Raw genomic sequence first — 17,031 nt, 5'->3', positions numbered from 1 at the left:
GAGTCTCAGCATTGCCAATTCTATCATTTTCAAGGGGGAGATAGGCCTGCTGGTCATGACACATTTTACCGGAAAATCTCAGCACTGGGTCCGACCAGCCAATATTAGTAGCGAAGATGCTCCCACTTATCCCTAACCACCCAGGGACCGGGTCGCCTACACTGAACCTTTCTATTGGGGGACGCCCCCTAGAATAGTTCTCAGAACACACAAGGAGAACAGCAACTAGGTCAAAATGCTGGCCCTGGGTTTCTCCCTCTGACTATGTTCACAACTCTTCCCCCTGCAAATGCCCTTTTCATAATAACACTGCAGGCAACTCAATCTCAGCCCCTCCCCAGGACTCACCTCTGGCCTGCCTCTTAAAGAATCTTAAGACCCTCAATTATGAGATGAAATTAAACCCAAATGCATCATTTTCTATTGCAATACAGCATGGCAACAATATAAATTAGACAATCAAGAGATCTGGCCCCAGAATGGCACCCTTAATTATAACACCATTCTCCAATTGGACTTAAACTGCTACCACCTAGGCAAATGGTCTAATATTCCCTATGCTCAGGCCTTCTTTGAGCTCCACTGCCACCTCAAACTCTGCTCCTCCTGTTGTATCCTTTATGCCTCCACCTCCAGGCCCCTAAAACCATGAGGAACTACTAATTTAGCCTTCCCACTCTCTCCCAAAGAACAAGCAGCTGCCTTTTAACCCTTTTTTCACTACAAAACTGCAAACGCTTACTTAACAGTCCTGCTACTAGCAGATTCCGAACTCATTATCAGCCAAGCCTTAACATATCTCAAAGGAAAGAATGTGGCAGTTTTAAATCCAAGCAACTGAAGACCTGGGAAGAGGCTGTGTGGCCTACTCCCACCCCCTCCCGCCTTTTCTCCAGCCTCATATGCCTATACATAATTTTCCAAAGTCTTTGGTAACTTAAAAGCTTTGGAGCATTGTGGGGTTAAATGATAAACATCCACATATTTTAAAATAAATGAAATAAAAAATAAATAAACTAACATGAAATACAGAAACATTGATTGTCAGACACTTTTAAGTTCACTTAACTTTAGTTTTTATTACAGAAAATCTATAAAGTAAAATTGGAACTGTTGATGTAATGTCGTGTGTTTTGTTGAAGATGGGTTTCTTGAAAGTAAGAGTATGTTTAAAGTGTGTTCATAAATGTCAATCTAAGAAATGCTGATGGTTTACTTTTTGGTTATCATTGGAAAAAGTGTTCCTAAGAATTAAAAATTCTAATTAAATTGGAAAATTATATGAATTTAATGATAAAAGGCATAAAATATAAAGATACATTTTTATAGGACAAGAATTGAAATTCAGTTATTCAAATTATGGTTATTTCTGAGTAGGTAAAATGTTTGTAAAATTTTAAGTTTAAAGAAAGAACCCAGTCAGGCTCCGGTCCCCATCCTCCACCTAATTTCTCTCTGGTGGACATAGGGTTGGTTTCACTACACTTTCTCTTGCCCCTGTCAAGGTGGGAGAAACCTACCTGTCCAGCTGTGCACTAAGTCCTTCATCAAGACACATCCCATCAATGCAGAAATGAAAGTTAAGCCTTCCCTCTGAAGATGGAGTGACCCACCCATACTACTGTCCCCATGCAACACACCTGGGTGATGGGGTCCAGTGAGTCAGGACCTAATCACCCCTGATGTCTGACGGGACCCCTTCTCTCCTAGTATTTCTAACAACCCACTCTCATCATGTCACATCTTATGTCACTGGGGTTTCTGACTTTCCAATGACCCAAAGCAATCCCACCCAGGCTCTCTCCTGTTGCTTAAGTCCTTAAATTGGAGCCTAGACTTTCTTTATTTTCACCACTCATGAACAGTCCTTGATACTATCATTGAAAGTTTCAACAGGTATTCCTGCTTGGTATTGAGGAACTTCTCTCTCCTTTTCTAGCCTTCTTAAAGGTCATCAAAAGCAAAGGAAAAATCTCATGTTTTCTCTACAAAAATTTACAATTTAAATTGTGTGTATCATCTTCGTGTATTTGTATGTTAAATGCAATATGTTTTCTGCCTCCAGATGACACCACTAGGGTATATTGCTGTATTGGCCTACAGAAATTAAATACTTATATAAGTTACATAGAATCCTATGGTCTAGAGACCAGTGGTCGGCAAACTCATTTGTCAACAGAGCCAAATATCAACAGTACAACGATTGAAATTTCTTTTGAGAGCAAAATTTTTTAAACATCTTCTAACACCACTTCTTCAAAATAGACTCGCTCAGGCCGTGGTATTTTGTGGAAGAGCGACACTCAAGGGGCCAAAGAGCCGCATGTGGCTCGCGAGCCACAGTTTGCCGACCACAGGTCTAGACAAAATATTTAATACTAAAATTAGTTTAATTTTAAAGTTATTACCATAAAGCTATACATTTGTTTCACCTAGATTTACAAAAGATTTATAATATAATCTTTTGGTTAAGTATATATGACAACCTCACCAAAGTTTAAATTTCAAAATATTTTTTTTAACCAAGAAATGACTTTGAGTTATTCCAACGGGCCCTGAAATACCTCAGGGATTCATTCTCTCTCCTAAGTTTTTAAACCAATTAGGCCTACTTAATACGCTTCAAAATTACATGGGAAACTTTGCCAAATAAAGAGTATACATATACTTTAATTAAGATGAATATTCTAGAAATTTCCATCTGCTCTAGGAAGAAACTTAACAAGATTCAGAGCCAAATTCAAACAGGAAATTTTCAGGAGTAACTGGTATCTTGTCCATGACACTGGAAAAGCCTAGAGTAATAGTTCCCTATAGGAGGCATTTGGCAGTAATAAACCAGATGTTTGTAATCCAAACATTCGGGTGTTTATGAATTATTTCCAGTGCTCAGTACATACTTCTAATGAGCCATTTGCAATGTTTCAAAATCTTGCATATTGTTTGTTCTTCTTTTTTTTTTTTACTTTTTTTTAATTTTTTTTATTAAGGTATTATATGTGTACATATCTTACCATTGCCCCCCCAGCCCACTCCCATACATGCCCTCACCCCACAATGTTTTGCATCCTTTGGTTACTCTTATATGCATGCATATAAGTCCTTCACTTGATCTCTTAATTCTCCCACCTCTCCCTAACCTTACCGCTGTAATTTGACAGTCTGTTTGATGCTTTACTGTGTCTGTATCTATCTTTTTGTTCATCAGTTTATACTGTTTTTCATTATCCCCAAATGAGTGAGATCATGTGGTATTTTTCTTTCATTGACTGGCTTATTTCACTTAGCATACTGTTCTCTAATTCCATCCAGGTGCCTACAAATGGTAGTAATTCCTTCTTCTTTATGGCAGCATAGTATTCCATTGTGTAGATGTACCATAGTTTTCTGATCCCGTCATCTGCTGACGGGCACTTAGGCTGTTTCCAAATCGTAGCTATTGTAAATTGTGCTGCTATGAACATAGGGGTGCATATATCCTTTCTGATTGGTGTTTCTGGTTTCTTAGGATATATTCCTAGGAGTGGGAATACTGGGACAAATGGGAGTTCCATTTTCAGATTTTTGAGGAAACTCCATACTGTTCTCCACAGTGGCTGCACCAGTCTGCATTCCCACCAGCAGAGCATGAGGGTTCCTTTTTCTCCGCATCCTCACCAACACTTGTCGTTTGTTGATTTGTTGATGATAGTCATTCTGACAGGTGTCAGATGGTATCGCATTGTCGTTTTGATTTGCATCTCTGGGATAATTAGTGACTTTGAGCATGTTTTCATGTGTCTCTTGGCCCTCCTTCTGTCTTCTTTCAAAAAGATTCTATTTAGGTCCGTTGCCCATTTTTTTATTGAATCATTTATCTTCCTTTTATTAAGTTGTATAAGCTGCCTGTAGATGTTGGAGATTAAACCTTTATCAGTGATAACATTTGCAAATATGTTCTCCCATACAGTGGGGTTTCTTGCTGTTTTGTTGATGGTTTCTTTTGCTGTGCAAAAGCTTTTTATTTTGAAGTAGTCCCATTACTTTATTTTCTCTTTGGCTTCCATTGCCCTAGGGGCAGTATCAGTGAAAAAGTTCTTTTGGCATATGTCTGTGATTTTGCTGCCTGTGGATTCCTCAAGTATTTTTATGGTTTCCCGTCTTATATTTAAGTCCTTGATCCTTTTTTAGTTTATTTTTGGGTATGGTGTAAGTTAGTGATCTAGTTTCATTTTTTTTGCATGTATCTGTCCAATTTTCCCAACACCATTTATTGAAGAGACTGTCTTGACTCCATTGTATGCTCATGCCTCCTTTGTCAAATATTAATTGCGCATATTGGTTTGGGTCGATATCTGGATTCTCTATTCTATTCCATTGATCTATATGTCTGTTCTTGTGCCAGTACCAGGATGTTTTGAGGACAGTGGCTTTGTAATACAACTTGAAATCTGGTATTGAGATCCCTCCTACTTTATTCTTCTTTCTCAGGATTGCTGTGGCTATTCGGGGTCTTTTTTTATTCTAGATGAATTTTTGGAGAGTTCTTTCTAGGTCTGTGAAATATGCAGTTGGTAACTTAATGGGGAGTGCATTGAATCTATAGATTGCTTTGGGTAGTATGGACATTTTAATGATGTTGATTCTACCAATCCATGAACATGGTATGTTCTTCCATCTGTTTACATCTTCCTCTATCTCTCTTTTCAGTGTCCTGTAGTTTTCCACGTATAGGTCTTTTACCTCCTTGGTTAGGTTTATTCCTAAGTATCTTAATTTTTTTGGTGCGGTGGAAAATGGGATCTCTTTTTTAGTCTCTCTTTCTGTAAGTTCACTGTTGGTGTATAGAAATTCCATAGATTTCTTGGAGTTAATTTTGTATCCTGCTACATTGCCTAATTCATTTATTAAGTCTGTTAGTTTTTTGATGGAGTCTTTTGGGTTTTTTATGTACAATATCATGTCATCTGCAAATAAGGACAGCTTTACTTCTTCTTTTCCAATTTGGATGCCTTTTATTTCTTCTTTTTGTCTAATTGCAATGGCTAATATTTCCAGTACTATGTCAAACAGGAGTGGTGAGAGTGGGCATCCCTGTCTTGTTCCTGTTCTTAGGGGAAATGGTTTTAGTTTTTGCCCAATGAGTATGATGTTAGCTGTGGGTTTATCATATATAGCTTTTATGATGTTGAGGTATGATCCTTCCATTCCCACCTTGTTGAGAGTTTTTATCAAGAAAGGGTGTTGGATTTTGTCAAATGCTTTTTCTGCACCAATTGATATGACTATGTGATTTTTATCTCTCAATTTGTTTATGTGATGTATCACATTTATTGATTTTCGGATATTGTACCATCCTTGCATTCCTGGGATAAACCCTACTTGGTCATGGTGTATGATCTTTCTGATGTACTGCTGGATCAGATTTGCTAGAATTTTGTTCAGGATTTTGGCATCTACATTCATGAGGGACATTGCCCTGTAATTCTCCTGCATTGTGTTGTCTTTATCTGGTTTTGGTATTAGGGTGATGCTGGCTTCATAGAAGGAGCTTGGAAGTGTTCTTTCCTCTTAAATTTTTTGGAATAGTCTGAGGAGGATAGGTTTTAGTTCTTCCTTGAATGTTTGGTAAAACTCTCCTGTGAAGCCATCTGGCCCCAGGCTTTTGTTTGCCGGAAGCTCTTTGATGACTGCTTATATTTCTTCCATACTTACTGGCATGTGGAGCTGTTTAGATTCTTCCTGATTAAGTTTTGGAAGGTTATATTTTTCTAGGAATATGTCCATTTCCTCCAGGTTGTCCAGTTTGTTGGAATAGATTTGTTCGTAGTATTTTTTAACAATCCTTTGTATTTTGGCGGGATCTGTTGTTATTTCACCTCTTTCATTTTTGATTTTGTTTATTTGGGTCCTCTCTCTTTGCTTCTTGGTGAGCCTGGCTAGAGGTTCATCAATCTTGTTTATCCTTTCAAATAACCAACTCTTGGTTTTGTTGATCTTTTCTATTGTTTCTTTGGTCTCTATGTCGTTTATCTCTGCCCTGATCTTTATTATTTCCTTCCTTCTGCTTACACTGGGCTTTTCTTGTTGCTCTTTTTCTAACTCTGTGAGTTGTTGGGTTAGGTAATTTATTACCATTTTTTCTTGTTTTTTACAGTAGGCTTGTAGAGCTATGAACTTCCCTCTCAAGACTGCTATCGCTGTGTCCCATAGATTTTGGATTGTAGTGTTTTCATTGTCATTTGTTGCCATGAGGTTTTTTATTTCTTCTTTGATCTCTCTGGTAACCCAGTCATGGTTTAATAGCATGCTGTTTAGTCTCCATGTGCTTGATTTCTTTGGGTTGTTTTTATTGTAGTTGATTTCCAGTTTTATGCCACTGTGGTCTGAGAAGATGCTTGATATGATTTCTATCTTCTTGAATTTGAAGAGACTTTGCCTATGTCCCAACATATGGTCTATCTTTGAAAATGACCCATGTGCACTTGAGAAGAATGTATATTCTGTGGCTTTGGGGTGAAATGTTCTGAAGATGGCAATTAATTTGATCTGGTCTAGTGAGTCATTTAGGATTGATGTTTCTTTGCTGATTTTTTGTTTAGAGGATTTGTCCAATTGTGATAGTGGGGTATTAAAGTCTCCTACTATGATTGTATTTCTGTCAATCTCTCCCTTGATATCTTCCAGGAGTTTTTTTATGTATTTGGGATCTCCTGTATTGGGTGCATATATGTTTACCAGAGTTATTTCTTCTTGTTGCATTGCTCCCTTTAGTATTATGAAGTGGCCTTCCTTATCTCTATTTATGTCCTTCACTTTGAGATCTAATTTGTCAGATATAAATATTGCTACCCCAGCTTTTTGTTCAGCTCCATTTTCCTGGAAAACCTTTTTCCATCCCTTCACCCTCAGTCTGTGTGCGTCTTTTTTTCTGAGGTGGGTTTCTTGTAGAAAGCAGACATATGGGTCGTGTTTTCTTATCCAATCCGTTACCCTATGTCTTTTTATTGGGGCATTTAATCCATTTACATTTAAAGTTATTATTGATAGGTGCTTAATTGTCGCCATTCCTATTCTTTACCCCTGTGTTCCTTCTTCGCTTCCTATTTCTTTTTTTTTTTTTTTTACAGCAGACCCTTCAGCATTTCTTGCATTGCTGGTTTGGTGGTAATAAATTCCCTTAGTCCTTTTTTGTCTGTGAAGCTCCTGATTTCACCTTCAATTTTGATTGACAGCCTTGCTGGGTACAGTATTCTTGGATTCAGACCCTTCCTTTGCATGACTTTGTATATTTCATTCCATTCCCTTCTGGCCTGATGAGTTTCTGTTGAGAAATCAGTTGCTAGTCTGATGGGGGTTCCTTTGTATGTAACTTTCTGTTTCTCTCTTGCTGCTTTTAAGATTCTTACTTTGTCATTGGTGTTTGCCAATTTAATTATAATGTGCCTTGGTGTCAGTCTTTTGGGGTTCATTTTGCTTGGGACTCTATGAGCTTCTTGGATTTGTGTGGGTTTTTTCTTTCCTATATCAGGGAAATTTTCTGTCATTATTTTTTCAAAGAGGTTTTCTATTCCTTGCTCAGCTTCCTTTCCTTCTGGAACCCCTATTATTCGGATGTTGTTTTGTTTCCTGTTGTCCCAAAGTTCCCTTAGGCTCTCCTCCTGCCTTTTAATTTTTTTTTCTGGAAGTTGCACTACTTTAGTATTTTTTCCCCTCTTGTCTTCTGGCTCACTGATGCGGTCCTCTGCTTCTTCTAGTCTACTCTTGATGCTTTCTATTGAGTTCTTTACAGCAGCGATGTCATTTTTATTTCTTCTTGGTTCTTCTTCATTTCCTCTTGGTTCTTGCTCATATTGTCGAATTTGTCTTCCATTCTTTTCAGCCACCTTATGACCATTTCTCTGAATTCTTTTTCTGGAAGGTTGCTTGCCTCAATTTTGTTTACTTCCTTTTCTGATGATGCCTGCTTTTCTTTCATATGCGGGATGTTTTGTTTTCTCCACATGGTCTCTCTTCTCTGGGTGTCTGGTTATGTAGTTCTCTCTCTCCTCCGTTGATTTAAAGGCACAAAATACAGCACTACCAGGTACAACTCACAAGGCACTGAACAGAAATGTATTCACGATATTAATAACCTCCAATAAAGGTGACCACCAGAGAAAGGCAAATTAGGTGATAGGAGAGAAAGAAGAAGGGGAAAAAGAAAGAAAGAAGAAAAAAAGCAGTGTCAAAATTAAATTGGAAAAAGGGAAAGAAAAAAAGAAAAAAAAAGTAAGAGAGACAAGAAAGAGACTAAGAGAGAAAGGGGAACAAACTATATATATTGGGGATAAAACTCCAATAGAACAATCACTAATCCCAGCAAATGCCAGCAACAAGTGTCTGGGGATTAATACAAACTACAACACCAACTAATACTGAGTGAGGCAAGGGAAAGCTGAAGCACAAAACAAACAAAAAAATAAACAAAAGAAGAATAAGCAAAACAATCTCACAAAAAATATTAAAAATTCGATATAATCTACATTCAAGCGAACAACAACAAAAGGACAGAGAGAAAAACAATTTTTTGGATAGTTAAGACAGCGAAGAGAGAGGTGTGTATGGACTTGGAGCATGGGATTGGAGATTAGATATGTAAGTAGGGTGAAATTTTAACAGGGGTTAAACAGAAAGAATAGGGAAAATCTAAAGCAGGAAAGGGGTAAGATAAACAGGACACAGAACAGGGGAAGTTTAGGAAGAGAGTGAGGGCATAAAGGTAGAGTTGAGATAGAGTAAATCGATGCTAAAGGAATGATATAAATAGAATGTAGAACACTAATCCCAAAATAAAATGAAGAGAAAATAAAATGAAACTTAAAAAAAAAAGATAAAATAGCAGTAGTAATAATATGGATTGAAAATTAAAATGTAATAATTAAAAAGGTAAAATCAAGTGAGGAAAAAAGAAAAAAAGGTTAGTTTCTTGAGTAAAAGATGCAAAAAATGAGAATAAAAAAATAAAAAAATAAAAAATAAAAATAAAATGTGGAGTAGTGAAGGTCATTCACTTCCTCTGTAGTTCTGTTTGGCACGCCTGTTTCTCAGTCCGGACAGTATTGCAGTTCCCTGCGTTCCACTGCTCTTCAGTGTTGTAAGCCAGTCCTGATTTTAAGCAGGCAGTGTGTCTTAATTTCTCGTATTCCTTTATTTTTGATTACACAAGAGTCAATTTGTGATTCAGCCCCTAGGTGGCAGTGTTTCTGGATTGACTTCCGGGTCTACTATGGCCTCTCTAGGCAATGTTAGAGCCTTCTTTCCCTGTGGCACTCACTACTGGTTTGTGGGAATGGGCCTCCTCAGAGCTGGCTCTCCGATGGTCACTCCCCGCTCAGATCCCCAGGTTCCAGAAAAACACTTTCCCCTGCAGTCTCCCAGGGTGTCCCCAACTAGGTGATCCTATGTATTGGGTTTAGTAATCAGAAGCAAGAATTTCAAGAGGAAAAAGCCCAAGTGTGCGAACTCCGGGGTTGCGTGTAAGTCTGGGCAACCTGAAATTCTCAGGGTGTCCCTGCATGTCAGATCAAAATGGGTTGCTTTTTAGAGAGCCCTTCTGTTAGCAGCTCTGAGGACCCCTTTTCACATTCACAGATCACGCCAGCCCCAACAGCCACGGATTTTTCTTGGCACAGACTTCCCTGATCCTCCAGCTGCCGCAAAACGCGCGTTCCTCTCTCCAGCCGGGACCAGAGACCTCACCTTATCCCAGGCGAAATCTGACCTTTCCATGGTGGAGTGTAGAGCTCCTCTGAACCTGTGTGTTTGCGCCAATTGTGGAGCGTTGTTCTGGGGCTCGCAGCTGTTCCGTGGGTGCCGCAGTTGTGGATTCTCAGGCTTCTGATAAGTTCCACTTTCCGGTTCAAGATGACACAGACTCCGCATCCAAGCCCGCAGCTTCAGGAGGGAACCCAGCCGCAGTGGGGGCTGCCCAGTCAGGGGAACCCGTTTAGCAGTCCCCCACCTTCTTCTGGAGTTCAGCTGTCCCCCAACTTCCTAACAAACACTCCTTGTGCGACCCTCAGCTGTTCTTTCTTTCTGCTCTGGGACAAGGCTCTGAACACGTCTGTCTATTCCGCCGCCATTATTCCCTCTCTGTTTGTTCTTTATATACTTCAAAACTTGACATTGGAGCTAAGAATATAAATTCTATACTGTCCTTTTATGTCATTTCATAGTAAATATTATTTACCAAGAAAAAAATTTTATCTTGAAGAAGGAAGATGGCTGCTGACAGCAAGGCAGACTACAAGATAGTGTGTGAGTGAGAGAACGAAGGGAGAGTGTGTGGTCCCACTGGGAGTGTTTATCTGTGAGTTGAGGAATAGCTATACTCCAGGGGACTGTGGGGGATTGTCAGATGGGGATCCCCTGACCAGGCAGCCTACACTACTGCTGGGATGTCTTTTGGAGAGACTGGCTCTGATTTGGAGACCGCACCATCTTGAAGGGGAGAGTGGAAGTTGTTAGAAGCCTGAAAATCCTGGGAGTGTACAACAATGGCAACAAGCAAACAGCTGCAAACTTGGGAAAACGAGTCCCCAAATGGCGTGAGCACGTAGATTCAGAAAAGCTCTGCACATCCTCACAGAAAGGAGAGAAAGAACTACATAACCAGATAACCAGAGAAGAGAGATCATGGGGAAACAAAGAAACAGCCCACATATGAAAGAAAAGCAGGCATCACCAGAAAAGGAAGTAAACGAAATGGAGGAAAGCAACCTGTCGAAGAAAGAATTCAGAAAAAAATGGTCATAAGGTGGGTGAAAAGAATGGAAGACAAATTTGACAATATGTGTAAGAACCCAGCGGAAATGAAGAAAAACCAAAAAGAATTGAAAAATGACATCACTGCTGTAAAGAACTCAATGGAAAGCACCAACAGTAGTCTAGAAGAAGCAGAGAACTGCATCAGTGAGCAAGAATACAAGGTAGGAAAAAATACCTAAGCAGAGCAGCTTCTAAAAAAAAAATTAAAAAGCAGGAGGAGAGCCTAAGAGAACTTGGTGACAACACAAAATGAAACAACATCCACAAAATAAGGGTGCCAGAAGGAGAGGAAACTGAGAAAGGAATAGAAAACCTGTTTGAAGAAATAATGACAGAAAACTTCCCTGATATAGGGAAGAAATAACTCACACAAATCCAAAAAGCTCACAGAGTCCCAAACAAAATGAACCCCAAAAGACTGATGCCAAGGCACATTATAATTAAATTGGCAAACACCAACGATAAAGTAAGAATCTTGAAAGCAGCCAGAGAGAGACCAAAAGTTACCTACAAAGGAAGCCCCATCAGACTAGCAGCTGATTTCTCACCAGAAACACATCAGGCCAGAAGGGAATGGAATGAAATATACTAAGTCATGCAAAGGAAGCGTCTCAATCCAAGAATACTGTACCCTGCAAGGCTATCAATCAAAATTGAAGGTGAAATCAGCAGCTTCACAGACAAAAAAAGGACTAAGGGAATTTATTACCACCAAACCAGCAATGCAAGAAATGCTAAAGGGTCTGCTGCAAAAAGAAGAAATAGGTGGCGAAAAAGGAACAACGGGGTAAAGAATAAAAATGGCAACAAACAAGTACCTATCAATAATAACTTTAAATGTAAATGGATTAAATGGCCCATTTAAAAGACATAGGGTAGCTGAGTGGATAAGAAAACATGACCCATATTTCTGCTGTCTACAGGAAACCCACCTCAGAAAAAAAGATGCACACAGACTGATGGTGAAGAGATAGAAAAAGTTTTTTCAGGAGAATGGAAATGAAAAAAAAAGCTGGGGTAGCAATACTTATATCTGACAAATTAGATCTCAAAGTGAAGGATGTAAAAAGAGATAGGAAGGTCACTTCATAATACTAAAGGAAGCAATCCAACAGGAAGAAATAATTCTGGTAAACATATACACAACCAATACAGGAGCACCCAAGTACATAAAAAATCTCCTGGAGGATATCAAAGGAGAGATTGACAGCAATACAATCATAGTAGGGGACTTTAATACCCCACTCATGGGACAAATCCTCTAAACAAAAAATCAAAAAAGAAACATCAATCCTAAAGGTCTCACTAGATCAGACAGAATTAATTGACATCTTCAGAACATTCCACCCCAAAGCCAGAGAATATACATTCTTCTCAAGTGCACATGGGTCATTTTCAAAGATAGACCATATATTGGGTCACAGGAAAAGTCTCTTAAAATTCAAGAAGATAGATATCATATCAATCACCTCCTCAGATCAAAGTGGTATAAAACTGGAAATCAACTACAATAAAAGCAATCCAAAAAAATCAAACATATGGAGACTAAATAGCATGCTACTCAACAATGACTGGTTTACCAGAGAGATCAAAGAAGAAATAAAAAGCATCATGGCAACAAAAGACAATGAAAACATAACAATCCAAAATCTATGGGATACAGCAAAAGCAGTCTTGAGAGGGAAGTTCATAGCTCTACAAGCTTACTGCAAAAAAAAAAAAAAAAGAAAGAAAGAAACAATGGTAATAAATTATTTAACCCTCCAACTCAAAGAGTTAGAAAGAGAACAACAAGAAAAGCCTAGTGTAAGCAGAAGGAAGGAAATAACAAAGATCAGAGTGGAGTATACAACATAGAGACAAAACAAAAAATACAAAAGATCAATGAAACCAAGAACTGGTTCTTTGAAAGGATAAAGAAGTTTGATGAACCTCTAGCCAGGCTCACCAAGAGGCAAAGAGAGAGGACCCAAATAAACAAAATCAGAAATGAAAGAGGAGAAATAACAAAGGACAGCACAGAAATAAAAAGGATTGTTTAAAAATACTATGAACAACTCTATTCCAAATAACAGCACAACCTGGAGGAAATGGACATATTCCTAGAAAAATACAAGCTTCCAAAGCTCAATCAGGAAGATTCTAAACATCTCAATAGGCCAATAACTATGGAAGAAATTGAAGCAATCATCAAAAATCTTCCGGCATACAAAAGCCTGGGGCCAGATGGCTTCACAGGAGCGTTTTACCAAACATTCAAGGAAGAACTAAAACTTATCCTCCTCAGACTATTCCAAAAAATTCAAGAGGAAGGAACACTTTCAAGCTCATTCTATGAATCCAGTGTCACCCTAATACCAAAACCAGATAAAGACAACACAATAAGAGATTTACAGGCCAGTATCCCTCATGAACATAGATGCCAAAATCCTCAACAAAATTCTAGCAAATCGGATGCAGCAGTACATCAGAAAGATCATACATCATAACCAAGTAGGATTTATCCCAGGGATCCAAGGATGGTACAATATCCACAAATCAATAAACGTGATACTTCACATAAACAAATTGAGAGATAAAAACCACACAGTCATATCAATTGATGCAGAATAAGCATTTGACAAAATTAAACACTCATTTTTGATAAAAACTCTCAGCAAGGTGGGAATAGAAGGATCATACTTCAACACAATAAAAGCCATATATGACAAAGCCACAGCCAACATCATACTCAATGAGCAAAAACTAAAACCATTTCCACTAAGAACAGGAACAAGACAGGGATGCCCACTCTCATCACTCCTGTTCAACATAATACTGGAAGTATTAGCCATTGCAATTAGACAAGAAGAAATAAAAGGTATCCAAATTGGAAAAGAAGTAAAACTGTCCTTATTCGCAGATGATATGATATTGTAAAGAAAAAAAAAACACAAAAAACCTAAAGGCTTTATAAAAAAACTATTAGACTTAATAAATTAATTCAGCAATGTAGCAGGATACAAAATTAACTCCAAAAAATCTATGGCATTTCTATACACCAATAGTGAACTTTCAGAGAGAGAATAAAAAAGCATTCCCATTTACCATCGCACCAATAAAATTAAGATACCTAGGAATAAACTTAACTAAGGTGGTAAAAGACCTATACATGGAAAACTACAGGACACTGAAAAAAGAGATAGAGGAAGCCATAAACAGATGGAAGAACATAACATGTTCATAGATTGGTAGAATCAACATCATTAAAATGTCCATACTACGCAAAGCAATCTATAGATTCAATGCACTCCCCATTAAAATACCAACAGCATATTTTGCAGACCTAGAAAGAATTCTCCAAAAATTCATCTGGAATAAAAAAAGACCCAAAATAGCCACAGTAATTCTGAGAAAGAAGAACTAAGTAGGTGGGACCTCAATACCAGATTTCAAGCTGTATTACAAAGCCACTGTTCTCAAAACAGCCTGGTACTGGCACCAGAACAGATATATAGACCAATGGAATAGAATAGAAAACCCAGATATCGACCCAAATCACTATGCTCAATTAATATTTGTCAAAGGAGGCATGAACATACAATGGAGTCAAGACAGTCTCTTCAATAAATGGTGTTGGCAAAATTGGACAGATACATGCAAAAAAAATAAAACTAGACCACCAACTTACACCATACAGAAAAATAAACTCAAAATAGATAAAGGACATAAATATAAGAGTGGAAACCATAAAAATACTGGAGGAATCCACAGGCAGAGAAATCTCAGACATATGCCAAAGCAAATTTTTCACTGATACTGCTCCTAGGGCAATGGAAACTAAGAGAAAATAAACAAATGGGACTACATCAAAATAAAAAGCTTTTGAGCAGGTGGAAAAATGGCAGCGGAATAGACAGACATATCCTGAGCCTTGTCCCAGAGCACATAGAAAGAACAGCTGAGGGTCTCACGGGGAGTGTCTGTTGGAGAGTTAAGGGACAGCTATACTCCAGGAGAAGGTGGGGTACTGCTGGACGGGGGTCCCCTGACCGGGCAGCCCTCAATGCTGCTGGGTTCCCTCCCAGAGCCACCAACTCAGATGAGGAGACCGGGCCATCTTAAAGGGGAAAATGGATGTTATCGGGAGCCTGAAAATCTACAACTGCAAACCCCAGAGCATTGGTCCCCAATTGGGGCAAACACGCAGATTCAGAGGAGCTCTACACTCCACCATGGAAAGGTCAGATTTTGCCTGGGATAAGGTGAAGTCTCTGGTACCGGCAGGACAGAGAAACGCGCTCACTGCAGGAGCTGGAGGACCGGGGGAAGTCTGCACCTAGAAAAATCCGTGGCTGTTGGGGCTGGCATGATCTGGAATGTGGAAGGGGGTCCTCAGAGCTGCTAACAGAGCGCATCTCTAAAAAGCAACCCATTTTGATCTGACGCAGAAGGACAGCCTAAAAATTTTGGAAGTGTGCCTGCTGCTTGGACACAAGGGGGAAAAGGGGATTGCACGCAGACATGGAGTTCGCACACTTGTGGTTTCTCATCTTTAAATCCTTGCTTCTGATTACTGAGCCCAATACATAGGATCACCCAGTTGGGAACACCCTAGGAGACTGCAGGGGAAAGTTGTTTTTTTGGAACCTGGGGATCTGACCAGGGCGTGACCATCAGAGAACCAGCTCTGGGGCAGCCCAATCCCACAAACCAGTATTGAGAGCCACAGGGAAAAGCAGGATCTAAGCACAGGCTAGAGAGGACCTATAGACCCAGAGGTCAACCCAGAAACACGGCCACCCAGGGGTTGAATCACAAATTGACTCTTGTGTAATCACAAATAAAGGAATACAAGAAAGTAAGACACACTGCCTGCCTAAAAATCAGGACTGGCTTACAACACTGAGGAGCAGTGGAACACTGGAAAATGCAATACTGTCCTGAATGGGAAACAGGCATACCAAACAGAACAATAGAGGAAGTGAATGACCTTCACTACTGCACATTTTATTTTTATTTTTTTATTTTTAATTTTTTTAATTTTTTAATTTTTTTATTTTTCATCTTTTACCTAAGAAACTATTTTTTTCTTTTTTTCTCACTTGATTTTACCTTTTTAATTATTACATTTTTATTTTCAATCAGTATTATTGCTACTATTTTACCTTTTTTTAAAAAAGTGTCATTTTATTTTTTCTTTATTTGACTTTGAGATTAGTGTTCTACATTCTATTTTCATTTTTCCTTTAGCATCATTCTACTCTATATCACCTCTACCTTTATGCCATCACTCTCTTCCTAACTTTTGCCCTTCTGTTGTCCTGTTTTTCTTACCCTTTTCCTGCTTTAGATTTTCCCTATTCTTTCTTTTTACCCCCTGTTAAAATTTCACCCTACTTATATGTCTAATTTCTAATCCTTTGCTCCGAGTTCATACACACCTCTCTCTTCTCTGTCTTCACTATCCAAAAAAATTGTTTTTCTCTCTGTCCCTTTGTTGTTGTTTGCTTGAATGTTGATTATTTCGATTTTTTATGCTTGTTTGTGAGATTGTTTTGCTTATTCGTTTTTTGTTTTGTTTTGTTTTTTTGTTTGCTTTGTTTTTGGTTTTTTTTTTGCATCTGTTTTTCCTCACCTCCCTTGCTATTAATTGTTGTTTGTAGTTTGTATTCATCTCCAGATACATATTGCTGGTATTTGCTGGGATTAGTGGCTGTTCTAAAAGTTTTCTCCCCATATATATAGTTTGTTCCCCTTTTCTTTCTTATTCTCTTTCTTTTCTCTATTACTTAATTTTTCCTTTTCCCAATTTCATTTTGGCACTCCTTTCTTTTTCTTTTTTTTTTCTCTTCTTCTTTCTCTCCAATCCCCTAATTTGCCTTTCTCTGGTGGTCACCTTTATTTGGGGTTATTAATATCATGAATACATTTCTGTTCAGTGCCTTGTGTGTGGTACCTGGTTATGTTGTATTTTGTGCCTTTAAATCAACGCAGGAGAGAGAGAACTACATTACCAGGCACTCAGAAAAGAGAGATTATGGGGAGACAAAGAAACAGCTTGCATATGAAAGAAAAGCAGGCATCACCAGAAAAGGAAGTAAACGAAATTGAGGCAAGCAACCTTCCAGAGAAAGAATTCAGAGAAATGTTCATAAGGTGGCTGAAAAGAATGTAAGACAAATTCGACAATATGAGTAGAAACAAGAGGAAATGAAGAAGAAATGAAAAGTTACATCACTGCTGTAAAGAAATCAATAAAAA

The sequence above is a fragment of the Plecotus auritus genome, assembly GCF_963455305.1.
Source record: "Plecotus auritus genome assembly, chromosome: X".
NCBI classification, from domain to species: Eukaryota; Metazoa; Chordata; class Mammalia; order Chiroptera; family Vespertilionidae; genus Plecotus; species Plecotus auritus.
This window is presented reverse-complemented; position numbering follows the sequence as displayed.